General features: G+C 43.6%; 1 protein-coding gene across 1 annotated transcript in view; it reads left to right on the plus strand.

The window, feature by feature from the left end:
* ENOX1 (ecto-NOX disulfide-thiol exchanger 1) overlaps positions 1-16,730 on the plus strand; it is a gene marked incomplete at its 3' end in the record, with an annotated part of 213,887 nt that overhangs the window by 129,146 nt on the left and 68,011 nt on the right. The window lies entirely within an intron of this gene.

Genomic DNA, 16,730 nt, shown 5'->3' on the forward strand with positions numbered 1-16,730 from the left:
GGAGTACGAGCTTATCCCGGCTTCTCAGGTAGAACTCGAGACCCGGAGATGACGGGTGACTTGCCCAGGGTCCAGCATGGTCGCGGTAGAGTCAGATTTCCAACCCAGGCCTGCCTGACCACGGCCCCTGCATTCCCTCTGTCACCCCGTAACTCCCCACAGTGGACCAGGTGGAGAAGTGGGGCTTCAGGGCCACAGTGACCAGGGGAGCAGGACATGGGGAAGCTCTACCCTTCCGGCGCTCCTTGCTTGCGAGAAATATTTTTTGGCAAAAACCCATTGCCTCTTCTCTGACTCTGTCACGGCCCTTAATGTGGTTTTTACGTTAGCAGAGTAAGAGCTAGCAAGAAGAAAGTAACACACGTGGCTTTTATTTATTAAATTTGAACTGTGAGAAGAAATCTCTTCACTTCTGGGACGAGAAAGAGAAGCCCTAATAGAGTTTAATTCTGGCAGGCTTCAGCTCGCCATCAGAGCTCCTGCTCTGCCCATAATTAACTTGATCATCAAATGCATCCTAATTAGTAATCGTCTCTTCTGAAAGCAGTGAGGTTAGCAGATGAACGCATGTGGGAGCCAGGGGTAGAAATAATGGCATTGCCCTGCAGACCATTAAAATCGCTTGGCTTCTACCTTTTTTCGCTTTCCCCAGTGTCTGCAGTAGGAAATATGGACCCTTGGGGGATTTGCAGCCATTCCCAGGATAAAGGAACTTGGCTTTTCCCGCACACTGTCAGCCATAGTTGGTGGATGACCTTTGAATGACCCTCCCCTCCACCACCTCTTTTAGAAATTGCCTCCAGGCCAAGAGTACCAGCTTTATAGTGAAATGGATCTTTTCTTGAACGCAGCAAATCAAAATGGGCTTTGGCCGCAGACACGTACTGTTTGGCCATTGTCGTATCTCCCTCCAGCCACGGACCCTAAAATGAATCCTTGTGTTCTGGCCTTGACTCCATTTCTCTATAGTCTAACCATGCAGAGAAGCGGCCTCATCCACGCTGAAACCCTGAACCCGGATGCACACATGGCCGCCTGTGTATAGCAGGTGTCACGCTCCCAGCCAGACTGATGTAATTATCCGTCATCTCCAGTTGGGCTGCGGTTGCGAGGGAGTCGTGCTCCGGGGCTTTCTCCGTGCAGCTGGTTAGGAGAGGAAACATGAGGATTAGGAAAAGCAGCCCATTTCCTTCTCATCAGAAATGAAGGCTGTGAAGAGAAAACAGGGAGAAGTGTGGGGGGGGTGAAAGAATACAACATGGAAACAAAGAGGAAGGAGAAGAATGACTCAGAGGGAGAAGAATCCTCTTTATCTGAGTAAGAGAATAAACAGAGAGGCTGAGAAGCGTAGGTGGGAGCTGCAGTTTTTCTGGGTCCAGGTTTGTCGTTTTGATTTTTGTTTTATTTTTCTTCATACAAAAGAGTATATGCTCAATGCAGAAAAACTTGGAAACCTAAAAGAAGCATATAAAAGGAAACACATCATTCAGAGTGTCACTACCCAGATATAACTATGGTTAACATTTACATATATTCTTTCAGTCTCCTTTTCTCTTTGCACATAAACATGTAGTGTTATCAGTTTTAAAGATCAACCAATGGGCTAGCCAGAAATAGTCAGTTAACGTTTCTGGACTTGTAACCAAAGAGTGGAATTGGGAATTCAGTACCGGGATGTTAGATGGTTAGTTAAAGACTAACTTTTCTCCTCTGGTTAACAAAGCACCCTGAATAGTCATCAAGGGAAGCTTAAACAAATTTATTGCCCAATCTGGTGCTCACTTTATAGACCACCCACTTCACTCAGTTGATCACTGAAAAGACCCTGCCTCATGAAGTTCTTAACTTGATGCAACTCCCTCAGTTTGGTAATTACCTCTCCAGCTTTGGTGCTTTCTGTTTCATCTCTGTATCTCGCTCTCGCTCTCTCTCTCTCTCTCTCTCTCTCTCTCTCTCTCTCTCTCTCTCTCTCACACACACACACACACACACACACACACACACACACACTAAGTAAATGGCCACAGCAGCTTTATTTTCTGGAAGTAATTGGGGAAGATAAAAAAGGAGAAAGTATATTTGAACTCTGGTTATAGGTTTCCAAGGAAGGGGCATTACAAATGGTGCTTATAAATGAAAGACGAACAAAATGACACTCCACACCTTTATTATCACCTTTTTCTTCTTTCGTTTGTTTTGTCGTTTATTGTAATTACATCTGTAAGTTATTCTGCTGTCCCCCATGCATACACATTCCATTTTTTATGTCCTCCACCACACCACCGCTTTAATTTATTTTAAGCCGGGTATCACTCAGGCATTCCGGTCAGAAGGCTTTCATTGGCAAGCACCGGCACTCTCATTCACGGTATTAGAGAAATATGTTTTCGCCCATGATTTGCATTTTATCCTAAGTCATTTCCTGAACCAGTGCATTACACATTTTTCAATCATTTAAATACAGAGTGGGACTCTGCAATTTTGTCCTTCACTAATTCTCTGTGCATCTTGTTTTCTTTTCTCCTGGGTTTACATTTCTTCCCTAGGGGTTTGTATTTCTTCAGTGCGACTCACAATTTATTTCAGGAAGATCTTGGTAATGACCTCACTGTAAAGTCCATAAAAAAGCTGTTGTGCTGAGTTTCTTTTTACAATATAATTGTCCCAGGTACTCCTTCTGTTTATTATTTAGGGAGAAGGAGAAAAGAGGTGTTTGTGATGTGGTTTCACCGCTCGACATCGGGTAACATGAGCTCACGTAGATTTCTGAGAGTGGCCAGGTCACTTAAGGAGCACTCCGAGGTCCGACCTTTCCCTCATGGGTCCTTGGGTCTTAGTTGATTGGTCTGGTCTTTTCAGTCTGCTTTTCTGCCCAGCTGGTGATTGATGTGCTTAATTTAAGTCCACGATTTGCTGGACATTTCTCATGGTCCACCCACAGTATAAAAAGCAAGGTAGAATGTGATGATAATGGGAATGCTGCATTACATATAAAATTTGGACTGGAGATGGGCTCAATTTCACCACTATTTTGACCTCAAGAGAACTGCAGAATACAGACTGCTGAAGCTAGGAGGGGCATTGGTGAGCCCCTAGACCAGCCCACTTATTTCCTGATTTTAATCAAATAGAGTTTAAGTCACTGAGCTAAGCCGTATCCCCCCCACTCCCGCAACCTCCCTTCTCACCTCCGCTGCTCGTGGCTCCTGATTCCTGGTCCTTGGCTCCTTCCTGGGCCTCCACATGCTTGCATTCTGAGACTCTTTTCCTCTTACATTCATTTATATCGATCTCCTACCCCCCTGAAAAGTGAGGTGAGACACAGGGGCTATGATTTCCCCCCAGCATGTTAAATAACTGTTAGTTTCTTTTTTCTTCTGATATTGGAGTAGAGACTAATTCTGGCACCTAAGGCCAGTCTTTCGTGGCTAATTTAGTCATTTATAGCCAACAGCTCTCTGAATAAACAGATGAAGAAAAGAACAAATTGTTGAGTCGCCACACGTTTTATTCTCAGCTATTGAAAACTGTAAACCATCTTCCCTCATTCTTTTTTTTTTTTAAGAATTGATTGATTGATTGATTGATTGATTGATTGGCTATGTTGGGTCTTCGTTGCTGCGCTCGGGCCTTCTCCAGTTGCGGCGAGCGGGGGCCACTCTTTGTTGCGGCGCGCGGGCTTCTCATTGCTGTGGCTTCTCTTGTTGCGGAGCACGGGCTGTAGAGCCCAGGCTCAGTAGTTGTGACTCACGGGCTTAGTTGCTCCGCGGCATGTGGGATCTTCCCGGACCAGGGCTCGAACCCGTGTTCCCTGCATTGGCAGGCGGATTCTTAACCACTGCACCACCAGGGAAGCCCCAACTTCCCTCATTCATAATCTCTGCTGCTCTTCCTACTCATGCCTGAATACATAATAATCTCATCTCATTGACTGAATAGAACCAGATTTCTGACAAATCTTTGTTGAAGTGTAAGGATTGATGGAGCCCTTCTGTCTTTAGGGGTCATGAATGCTCTCTGCTGGTATTAGATGCTAAGGAGCTTATTAGTCACTGATGTCATCTGGTGTGGCCCCAGGGCTATGAAAGAATGACTACAGCCTTGGGAAACAAGCTGTTGTGTTTTTACTTACGCTGAGTGTGTGTACGTGCAGTCACAAATGTTTCTGTTCAGACAATGTTTTCTACTATCCAAATGCTTTAAGAGCCTTGCATCCTGGGAGTTGACATTTTTGTCACGTTTATCAAGGAACCAAGGCTTAGAAAGAGTAGTAAGAAGACTCCAAACCAGGCAATAGAGTACTTAAAATTTCTTCCTGATTGTTTTTCCTAATCTTTTGAAAGTGAGACTACATCACACGTTGATACTTAAAGGACAGTGGCAACATGCCAAGCCTACTTTGAATGAAAGACCCTAGGAGATGTCAGGGAGTGAGGACATTTTTCTAAGCAGCTCTGCCGTTCCCTTCTTCTTGCTGTTCCTGCCGATGTTTGCAGTTGATGAAGCATTTACATAGCACTCAGCTCCTATACTCTTGATTGGCAGGACCTGTACAGAAAACTGTACTTTTCAAATATATGTGGGACATTTACAAAAATTAATCCCATACTAGACCTTAAGGCAAGTCTCAACAAATTTCAAAGGGGTGATAATATTTTCTGATCACAATAAAATTGTTAGAAATCAATGTCAGAAAAGATAACTAAAATAAATTCTATATACTTAGAAATTTTAAAACACACATCTAAATCCACAGGTCTAAAAAGAAATCAGAGTTTTAATTTTAAAATAGTTGGAAGTAGTTGATTATTAAAATACAGCATATTAAAACTTGTGGGATGCAGCTAAAACAGAACCTAGAGGGAAAATTTTAAACTTTTAAATGTCTGTTTAAGGAAAGAAGAAAACTGGAAACAGGAATGAGCATCCAACTCTTATTACAAAAAAAATAAACAAACACAAAGAAGGAAAGATAAATAAAAATAAGGATAGACATTACTAAAATAACAAAGAGTCATACATTAGAGAAGATCAACAAAGCCAAATGTTGCTATTTGAAAAGACTAATAGAATGGAAAAATTTGGCAACACTGATCATAAAGAGAATAACTTAATAAACAGTGTTTTAAAAGAAAGTGAGTTATAACTATAGATGTAACAGAGATTGAAGAACTATGAAAAAATCAGGAATAGTTTTACTACAAAGTTTTAAACTCAGATGATATAAACAAATTCCTAAAGGAAGAAAAGAAAACCTTATCAAAATTAAATCAGGAAAAAATTGAAAGCCTGGATGATCTCATAAAAAAATTGGAGTTAGAAGCTTAAAATCTTACATCAAAGCAACAGATCCAAAATGGATTTACTGGAAGGTTCTACCAAACATTCAAGGAAGATTACGCCAATCTTTTGCAAAATTGTTCAGAGAATAGAAAAGGAGGAAACGCCTCCCAGCTAACTCATAAGGCTAGTGTACCTAGTACACTTGATATCAAAACAGGACAAAGGCAGTAAAAAAGAGGGGTGGAAATTACAGGTCAGTCTCACTTATGAACAGAGATTTAAAATTCCTTTTTAAAAGCTAATTTAATCTGGTATTTTATAAACCACCAAACTGGATTTATTCCAGGAACGCAAGGTTGGTTCAACGTTGCAGAAGTCTATTAATATGATACAATCCCATTAACAGGTTAAACCCGAATAATACAGTCTTTTTAATAGCCACTGAATATCCATTCATAATATGAAACTGCAGAAAAAATGAAGATTGTAACAACGTGGAATAAAAGAAAACTTTCATATCTTGTTAAAGATTATCCACAGTGAACTCAGTGGCAAAACAGGTGGTTTTCTTTAAACTTCCCAAAGTAATTCTCACATAATCCTTCTTAATCCTGATATAATCACTTGGACTAGAATATAACTGCTTTATGTCACTTACTTGTATCATGATTTACATTTTCAAATTATCATCAGGAAGTAAAAATCACTGCTATATAGAGTCTATTGGCAGTCCCTAAAAATGTGGTCTCCGTATTCTTTCTTTTGGAAAAAAATGAAAGTCATCAACACTAATCTTGGTGTTGATTTCCCTATTTCTAGAATGCACACGTAACTAGCTGTGTATCACAGAAGAAGATCTTTTCTGTGCCATCATTGTTAGAAGCTGGCCTTTCAACTGACTTCAGCAAAACCTGTGATTGAAATTTTCATTAAAAGGACATGGGTAGACTTCCCACATGTAATGTTAAGTTGCATGCAATCACCGATCTCAAGTTGAGGGATTGCTAAGGCTGGAGGAACACATCATCACAGGGTAGATATTAAGTGTAGAGCTACAGCTTTAATTTCTCTTAATTTTTATACCTTGGGACCCTTTTTTGCTGTTATCATTCATGGCCATGCTGACACAATTTATTGTAAAGGGTCTGAGCGATTCAGCTCACTTCTTTAGTGCTTCCTATGTTTAATGTTGCAGAAGCAGAGAAGATTGGTTTCAAATGGTAATTTTCTGGCTGCATCCTTGAGATCTATGCAAAATGGGTGGTGCTATGTTTTATTTTACCCAATGGACCTCAGCCCCAGATATTAAGAATATGTGGCACATTTCACAATGGCAGTCAGTCTCTGTTGAGCTTTTCTCTTGCAGCTGCTGCTACTGTTGCTGCGGTTTTGTTTTTTTCCTTAAAGACAGTCTGCAGTTCAGGGACTGGGCAAACCTGAGATAGTCCAGAGGTTAAGTAACTGCCACGGAGACCACCTGCAGGTGGTTAAAGCCCCTCAGGGAGACTGTCCTTATCTGGTGAGGCCTTCACCTGTCTCCCCAGGGCTGGGCTCTGGAACAGGGAACAGGTGAAACTTGGAGACCTCCACGAGGTTCTGGTTACTCTGAGACTCCTAATGAGGGGTCCCAGACCAGCCCCAGTGTATTAAAATAACGTGGAGACTTCAGGGAACGAGCAGACATCCTCTGCCTCACACCTTCTCTGTGAGAGACGAATGTGCCCATTATTTGCAAACCTTGTTGCAGAGTCACTAAAGATTCAAAGCACTCAGTTCAGGGACGGTTCTCCTCTCCTCACCCTGCCCCTAGATGTCTGAGTCTCCTAGCCATAGAAACGTCAACTTGCGCTAACAAAGGAAAATTGGGAATATTGTTATCATTGAATTAGCTTCACTCAAGTTCTACCGTTAATCAAGAGTTAGGCAACATAGGTGATGACCCATGTCCATCCTTAGTCAGACATCTGTGGCTGATGTAGAGATAGAACTTTCAGCTGTATTTTCTCTCTTCATTTACATGTTAGATCATTACAACTTTCTCACCAATTAGGGTTCAACTAAAAGCTCTCAAAACCACGTTCTTACTCTGTAACCATTAAGTCAAAAGCCGCTTTCCTAAAACTGCAGTCAAGGTGGTCACTGATGATGGTAGTATCTGTTACTGATGCCAGAAAGAGCATGGTTTGGCTCTCCACGGGCTGAACTGAATTAGCCCCAGATCACTTTGCATAAGCCAACTCCAAAGATGGCCACGGGATTTTGGTCACAAGTCACCCGTAAAGGGTTTTCTAGCTATAAGCTCTGATCGTGACTGGGTTATAAACCCTGCAGAAAACGAACAAATCTCTTTTGGCCTTTGGGGCACAATGCAAGACCCAGCTGTGCAATTAGGTTCTTGTTTGAAGTAAATGGGCCAACCTGGCTGGAAAGCATGTTAATATTTTAAATTTCTACGTTAACAGCTGTACATGTGCCCAGAGGCTGGGGTGATGACCACCTTATATAACTGCCAAAAAAAAGTGACAAGAATAAATAAATCCCAGCAAATTGGATTATCATTTGCAGTGGAATTGCCAGCAGAGGCAACAGAAGGAATATCACTGATTTATATTCCTACTTCAGCAACACATTTGACACCTTCTCTTGGGAATTGCATGAATGGTGTTAATTCAAGTTGGCTGGCCCTGTGTTTTGAAAATTGGCTGAAGGAGGACGACCAGCATGGCCAGGATGGGACTGAACAACAGACCTTCCGCTATGAATATTAATCCCCAGGAGTGCCCACTCATGTAAGGCCCGCTCACTTGACCTTAGTCTGTCCATTTTTGCAAAGAGGATAGTAACAGCCCTTGCATTTAACTTAGTACCCTTTGCCATTAAGGAGCCTCACATATTAATGGACGTTCTTTAGTCTCATAATATCCCACTCATGAGTATTGTCATCTTTATTTAACCTGTGAGGAAAGTGAAAAACAGGAAGTTGAAACGACACTGCAAATCACACTATTAAAAAGAAAATCATCTGAAGAAGAGAAAATAGGTTTTTGAGTCCTCTAAGCCACTTTTGCATCTTCTTTTCCTTCGTTCAGTAAGCAAGACATTAATTGCTGTGTTGCTTTGCAAATGATAAATCATTCCTCATGAGAAAGTTGTGAGGGAAAGAGGAGACCAGAGCAGTAAAGTGGCTTGTTTGAGGTCACGCAGCAAGTCAGCGATAGAGCTAACCATGTTAACCTTGAAACAATGACCTGGGGCTTATTTTTTTTGCCTTTTCTCCAATCCTTGGCTGTATTTCTTTTCATAATAATGTTGCCTTATTGGGGTATAGTGTATCGTGTTAAGTAACTCCATTGGATTATACAAATGCCAAAGGGTATCTTGTCTTTTACACAAGGCCCTCCCAGGAGGATATCCAAGTAAAGGAAATGGTCTCTAAAACCAAGTCTGATGACACATTTCTCCCCTCCCAAGGTCATTATCTCCTCTCCTGCCCAGACACTGGGCTGCGTGCCAGGGGTGTGCCTAGTATAACTTGACACTCCGAGGGGGTCCTTTTTTAAACATCCTCCTCTGCTACAGGACAAAATTATTTTCAGTAATAATCATGAAATGAAACAAGTAATAATAGTGGCCAAGAAAGAAATACGGTGAAATTTTTCTTATATTGAATTTCACATATAATTATGCCTGTAAAAAATTTTTAAATAAAATAGTACAATGTAAGGAAAAAATCACAACTCTCTATTAAATAATTTTTTAACCCACCTAACAGTTTGCACTTTGATCTTTTGATTATAGTTAATATATTACAGTCTGTAAATAATTGTCCAGTAAATACGTGAATCTTAACAAACCCAAATGCAAAAGACACAATTTAGGCAACTACTAATAGTACCACTGATTTGGTAACATTTTCTTGATCTGGCCTTTAGTTTTAAGGCAAACAGTCAACAGTTTTGAAAGAACTCATTTCAACTTGTAAAATATTAAAATTCAGTAAAAATATGTAACATAGGAACTAAAATTTGCACTCAACAAAATTAATACAGCTCATGGTTCTCACCATGTTTCACTGTTTCAAATTTTAGACATAAAAATTCTTTAAGAGGTCCTGTGGAATGAAGTAGCTCAGTTCTAGCTCTCAGTCCTTGCGATAACTGTGCCACCATTGTTTATTTCGAATCTGCTGTAGAAATGTAAGAATACATGTAGTGCTACAGGGATTGGAGACACTGTGTCTGAGACAAGCTCAAAATCCAAAAACTGGGTGTAGCTGAGGCCCGTGTGAGCATATGGGGGTGGGGGAGGGGGAGGGTGGGAGCAGACTGTGATACTGACATTTTCCGAATTCGTTTCTACATCGAGTATGTTTATTAAAGGGTAAGAAGTGAAACTGCTCATTTGAAGCTTGCACATGTATATTGACTCTTATCAGTGACCGCAGCAACTGGTTAGGCTTTAGATCAACAAAGGATTTTATCACTGATTATGTTAGAATTGCTGGTGCACGCTGACAATCAGTGGATGGACCTTCGTTTAGTTTGATTACCATTAAGTTTTGTGCAGTTGCACCTGCTTATTTCCTGCCCCGAGGTCGACAGCTCCCAGAGCCCCGCCCTTGGAGTCCTTCCACTGCCTGCAGACTTAGGCCTCCAGATCTGCACCTCAGTGGTTACGTGCGTTACCCAATTCTCGGTCACTCTTGAAGTCTTACATTTATCGCTCCTGCTTCCCTTCGGGAATTTCGCACAGCTCACGGAATTCAGGGATTCTTCCCTTACCCTGCAGCGGGGGAAACACCAGTGTTAGGGGCCAGCCTCAGAGAACCTGGAAACATTCCAGCTCCAAACCCTTGCTCTCTGGGTTGTATCCTTCCCCTCCAGAGAACCCGTGGCCCGTGGCCTCCCTTCGCCCACGTCCCGCGAGATCTTGCTCCAGTGTATGCACACCGTGTGTGTCCTCGGTCAGGCCCTTGCTCGTCTGTTCAGAGAAGGGAACCCCTGTCAGGGCACACCGCCCTGGGTGGGTGGCAGGGTGCCTCATGTCTCAGGGACCCCCTTGAGGATCCACACCCTTGAAAACACTTATTTCTGCCTTCTCCCCAGTCTCCCAGAGCTGTCCCAGGCTCCCAGGGTAGCAATAGGCATGACCCCAGGGTTCCTTGTCTTGACCTCTTGGAGGGCCAGCCCTGTCAGACCTGCACCTGGGCTGTTTGTCTCTGGCCGACATTAGGATCTTAACAGCAGGGTCAGGGAACAGGGCCAGGCTCCTCCAAGCATCTCTCAGTTGTAAATGAAACCTGATCCCATCAGGAGTAAGAGATTGCCTTTCTACCTAGCAATGAGAATGGCATTTAAAATTCAATATCAGAAAAGATATTGACGAGATTAAGGGCCTGAAGGAATTGATTTATGAGGAAAGACCCAAGGAATTAAATATGCATAGCCTGGTGTAATAGGATATTAGGCCCTGAGCACAATTTCATTCCTATGATCTGGTGTTCCTGCTATCAGTCATCTAAATGGTGGGGTTCTCTCCAAAAGATGTTTCTCCCCCAGGGGTCACTGAGCTGTTGGCGGAGAGGGAGGCACTGGGATGGATAAACCAGGCCACAGGCTTGGTCACCCTCGGACCTTGATATAAATTGAAGCGCAGTTTCATCCGCAGGTAGAAGCCGATGGCATTTAAAACAAGAATAAATTTGGAGTAGTCTTACCACCTCGTGCGACAAAAAAATTCAAACTAGTTCAATTCCATCTTTTTTTTTTTTTCCCCAAGGAGAAAAGTGAACGTTGTGAGTACCAGGTAGTAAATGACTGTCCTTCCCCTGAGAAGAAACCAGCCAGGTTTCTCTCCTTTCTCAGGAATACTGTTAGATGTGTTGGCCTTTAGGCAAAGCCTTGCTCTTAGGTTGTGATAATATGCACTTGATTTTTTACATCTCAGGCTTTTCCCAACAATCAGGGATTGGCTCGGGATTCAGCGTTAGACGTGAGGTGGGAACAGGCAGACTTCAGCAGTGGGACCTAGCGCGGCTGCCCTTCCTAAGTGGTTCTGAAGTCTGTGAGAAGCAAAGCAGGCCTGAAGGGGTGGAAGGTCTGGAGAGCCTGGGGAGAAAAGCAGCAGAAGCAGGGAGCTGTGTTTGGGTAGCAGGATCTCACCAAGGAGGAAGGGACGAATGAGCGGATCCCCTCACCTTGTAGCAGGACAAGATGAAAAGGATCCGGCAGCACTGGCCACCGGGGGGGTTCAGATAGCAGGCTGAAATACACGGAGTAATGGGGTTGGAGACAAGGTGTGCAGACATGGTGATGCTGCATGCCCGCAGGCGTCGCCCCACGGTCTGGACATTAAAACAACTGCTGACTGGTCTGTCCAGACATAGTCACACCCACCCTGGCCTTTGGTGGAAAACTGTCTTTGGAAGCCAGCAGACCTCATTTCCTTAGGCGATATCCTACTGGCCTTTAAAGGCTTATCCCACTAAGTAAGGCATCGAATTTATAGCAAAGTTATCGAGATGGAATAACATTTATTAAAACTGAATCAAAAGAGCGAAAACACATGAAAAATTGATGACACTGTATGGGCTCAAATATTTCCAGACCTCAAGCATTAGTATTTGGTGGCTCATTTCTAGTGAGTAGAGAACAAGTTCTGATTCAAAATGGATCCCCTGAGCTCATGTTCTCCTAACACCTGAACTGGTCCCCAAGAATCTCCTAGGGAAACCACATTGGTTGGAGCCACTATTAGAATATTTTGTGCCACCCTAAATTCATTTTAGTGCATAGACTAGCAGCCTCGTGACCCCGCATCTTGAGGACAGTCTACTTGGTTTCCTCCGTGTCCTGCACACTGTCTAGCCCAGCACTGTGTACTTAGGAGATAAGTGATGATTGAAAGAATGGATAAATGAATGATTGCTTGATTGATTGATCATTGAATACTACTGGATTGTTTTAAAAGAACTGAACATAGAGCCAGTCGCTGGGGAAATCTTGAAATGAGGGGAAGAGGGAAAGAGAGAAAAATGTGTGTGTGTGTGTGTGTGTGTGTGTGTGTGTGTGTGTGTGTATAGGTGTCAGTCACTATCGGTATATATTGTATCTATCTAGTGGCACGAGTTCACGTGACCTGCCACCACCGTGAATTTAGAAAGAGTACTCCTCCACCACCATGGAAGACACAAAGTCAGATGCTCTCAGTTTCAGGCCACCCAGCAGCTCCATCCCCAAGCAGCTCACCAGTCCTGCAAGAGATTCCTGAGGCGGCACCATTCAGTGAGTGTCAGCTTGTCATGAGACGTTGCTGGTGTTCTTTCGTACAGAGAATCTGCTCCGTAGTCTGGGGCTTTCATGGAATCTAAGCTCATCTGATATGTTAGCTATAGAAAGACTTGACCTTAGTGACAAAATTATAGAATTTAAGGGAAAAAGACAAGGAAAGGGTTACAGTTTTTAAAGGAAAGTGAAATCCACCACAGCACTCACAGAAGGATACACAAAGGCACGTCTCCAGCAGCCTCGGTCTTAAGTGCAAATGGTGAATGCGTAGGTAGAAGTCATTGCTAGGAAGGTTTTAAGTCTGGCATGTCCTGATTTCCATTTCCAATTGACGGATCAGTGTGGTTGTCAGGGTAGAAACCACGGTTTGAAGTAGGAAAATCGAGTTGTGCAAGTGGTAGGTGTTTCCCCGATACCGTGGCCTCGGATACAGGACTTAACCTCTGGGTGCCTGTGAATCGCCCATCTGTAAAAATGGGAACGTGACCTCACGTATTCTGGGGCTCCAGGTAACACTGGTTGCTCTTCGGATTTGTCAGAGAGAAAGACCCATTACACACGGAAGTCTGCATCCCCAAAGAGCATTATGAATGATCCTATTAAATCAGTGGCCTGGAAATACGAAGATGTGTCAGGTTCGGCGTTTATTTACCTGTTTTTGTCCGCCAGAGTGTTTGCACTTGACTGGCGTATGGATAATTGCCTAATTGGAACACACTCAATTGTAACCACCAAAAATGTAATAGTGCATCTGTTTAATGCCACACTTCCCAGTGTTAAATTAAAATTATGCTGCAGTCAGCCGGTCCAACCGAGAGGCTCTTCTGATTAAGTTCTAGCTGCCTGTGAACTTCTGTAATTGAGGCACTCAGGAACTTAAAAATTCAAACTGGAAAGAATAGTATACAGTCTCACAGATTTCAAGTGAAAAAAGACCGGAAAGGCCGACTTAAATTACCTAGTTGCAGACTAGCTTATTGTTTTTATAAGACATCTAGTCATATGAACAATCACAGTTTTGACTCACCACGGTTTTGAATCCATAAATGTTAGATTCGTGAGTTTACCTTTTGTAAACAAAAGAAACAATTCATTTGAAAGAATGCAGAAAATAGTCCAGGGGTGTTTATTTTGTTTTTCCTCTAGTGGTGGTTTTGGTTTATTTGTTTGCTTTTTGGTGGAACATGGGGAAGAAATTACATAATAATAAATACACTGATTGGATTTTCTTAGACTTTTAAGAAATATTCCCGGGCTTCCCTGGTGGCGCAGTGGTTGAGAGTCCGCCTGCCGATGCAGGGGACACGGGTTCGTGCCCCGGTCTGGGAAGATCCCACATGCCGCGGAGCGGCTGGGCCCGTGAGCCATGGCCGCTGGGCCTGTGCGTCCGGAGCCTGTGCCCCGCAACGGGAGAGGCCACAACAGTGAGAGGCCCGCGTACCGCAAAAAAAAAAAAAAAACAGAAAAGAAATACTCCCCTATAGATTGAGGATGGTATCTAGAACTTCCAGAGTAAAGAATCAAAATGTCTTAAGTGCTATTTTCCTCTGAAGATTTCATATACCCACATGTCTAGAACAATAAATTACCCAGTGATAGATCCTCAGGTAGTTATTGTTCTCGTTTTGGCTTTTGTGTGTGTGTGTGGTTTTTTTGTTTTTCTTTTGTTTTGTTTTTTTGCTAGATCGTGGCTTAATCTCATAGAATTGGGGAAACCAGAGCAAGCATTCATTCACCTCTTTACTCATTCATTCAGCACCTGTCGTGTGTTAGAGGTAACCCAGTTATTGATCCTACCATTGGTGGATGTAGGCTAGTTGGGGAGATATCTATGAAATGTAATATATCATATAAAAGTGCTTTTGGAGCATGGAAGTTAGAACAGCTAAGTTTGCTTGGGTGATCAGAGGGGGTCTTTATTGAGGAAGAAACCAAGACCACTGCTTTTAGTTGTGCAGGTTTTGCCCTGGACAAGGGCACCAGGCCAAATGGGTGAAAGGGGATGAAATCAAGCCCCTACTCTACTGCCCAACCATGTGCCTTAGTGAAGGGTCCTGTCTGCCTAGAGGATGGGGCTCTTTTCTATCGTGTAAAGTCATCATATGGATTGACGTCAGCCCGAAAACATTCTTTAAGCTGGCTTAAAAAATGAATAGGAATCTGCCAGGCAGAATTCTGGGTAGTGAGCTTTTCATAGAGTCATGAAAGGATCTAGCATGTCTGGGGAAGGACGACACAGCCAGTGGTTTGGATTTCATCCAGTAGAGATTGGGGGATCGATGGTATTTTTTAAGCACGGGAGCACTTTGATTCAATTTTCTCAGGAGTGTAGGGTGAATGACAGGAGGAAAAAGCAGATCCAGGAGAGAGATGCTCATCCTAAACATGACAGTGAAGACGGTTGGAGAGAAGGCAGAGGAACGGGCAGAGAGGTTGTGGGCGTGATGAAAGGGCGGGCATGGACCTCAAGGTTTTAACTCTGGTTACCAGGGGAATAGAATTAGCCTTGTGGGGGAGGGGTCACAGTAAGCACAGTTTGGAACACTGTAGGGAAAGGGTCTGGTGGGCAGTAGGAGGGGCGGAGGCTGTGAGGTCAGCTTTGAAAAGCAGGAGCGCAGGAGCCGAGCCCGTGCAGTTGAAGCCGTGGGTGTGAACAGGATCGCCTGGAGAGAGAGGACATGCCAAGGCAAACAGAACCTGGCATCCTAGTTGGCAGTTAGAAAAGCGTTAGTGACTTCAGTAAGAGCAGAGTCTGAGTAGGGTACTCTGGACAGAAGCAACGTTGTAGCAGGATTAAATAAGCATTTAAAGAGACAGTGGTTTTCCTTCCCAGCTGCATATTAAAATTATCTGTGGAGGTGTTTTTTGTTTTTTTTTTTTTTTTTTTTTTGCGGTACACGGCCCTCTCCCGCTGCGGAGCACAGGCTCCGGATGCGCAGGCTCAGCGGCCATGGCTCACGGGCCCAGCCGCTCCGCGGCATGTGGGATCCTCCCGGACCGGGGCACAAACCCGTGTCCCCTGCATCGGCAGGCGGACTCTCAACCACTGCGCCACCAGGGAAGCCCTGGGGAGGTTTTTTTAAAAAATATTATTGCCTGCGTCCGTCCCCTAGATATTCTGAGTTAATTGGCCTTCTGTGGGACCCAGGAATAAGTGTGTTTGAAAAGTTCTCCATATTTAAGAACCACTACCCTTGACTCTCCCTTTAAGAAGTGTCAGTAAACCTCAAAGGCTGGCAGACATGTGAGATGCATAAAACCCCAGGGGGTCAGAGAAGTATGAGATTTTTCAAAGATGAAGAATCTTTTTTTAAAATATATAAAAATTAATTTATTTATTTGGCTGCATCGGGTCTTAGTTGCAGCACGCGGGGTCTTTGTTGAGGCACGCTGGATCTTCCGTTGTGGCTCACGGGCTTCTCTCTAGTTGTGGCATGCGGGTTTTCTCTCTCTCGTTGTGGCTCGCGGGCTCTGTAGTTTGCGGCACGCAGGGCTCTCTCATTGAGGCACATGAGCTCAGTAGCCGTGGCAGGTGGGCTTAGTTGCCCCGTGGTATGTGAGATCTTAGTTCCCCACCCAGGGATCGAACCTACATCCCCTGCATTGGAAGACAGATTCTTTACAGCTCGACCACAAGGCAAGTGCCCAGGTGAAGAATCTTGATATTATTAGACTGACAGAGGTTAGAAAGTTGGATAATGCAAAGTGTTAGTGTGGGTGTGGGGTACAGTAACTCTTACAGCACTGGTGGGCGGGTAGGCTGGTACAGCCATTCTGTGATGCAGCTTTGGCAGTGAACTCCTCAGGCGTGCCCCATGACCGACAGCTCCATCGCTGGATATGCACCAGGGCAAGTCTCCCACAGGTCCATAGGGACAAGCATTAGCATCTCCCACTACAGCTTTATACAGGGGGAGGAGAATTGGAGATAATCTGAGTGGCCTTCACTGGGAGAGTGGAATAGGTATAACTGGGTGGACGTACCCTGTAAAATAGTGTGCAGCCACCAGAAGCAATAGTTAGATCTATATACATATCAACATGGAGCTTAAAAACATAGTAAACAAGAAACATGAACACTATCACTTAACATACAAATGCATACTCTCAAAACAACAGTATATATTTTGGAAAAACACATTCAGATAAAAAAGAAACCGT

This window comes from Leucopleurus acutus (assembly GCF_964270905.1).
Source record: "Leucopleurus acutus genome assembly, chromosome: 18".
Taxonomy (NCBI): Eukaryota; Metazoa; Chordata; class Mammalia; order Artiodactyla; family Delphinidae; genus Leucopleurus; species Leucopleurus acutus.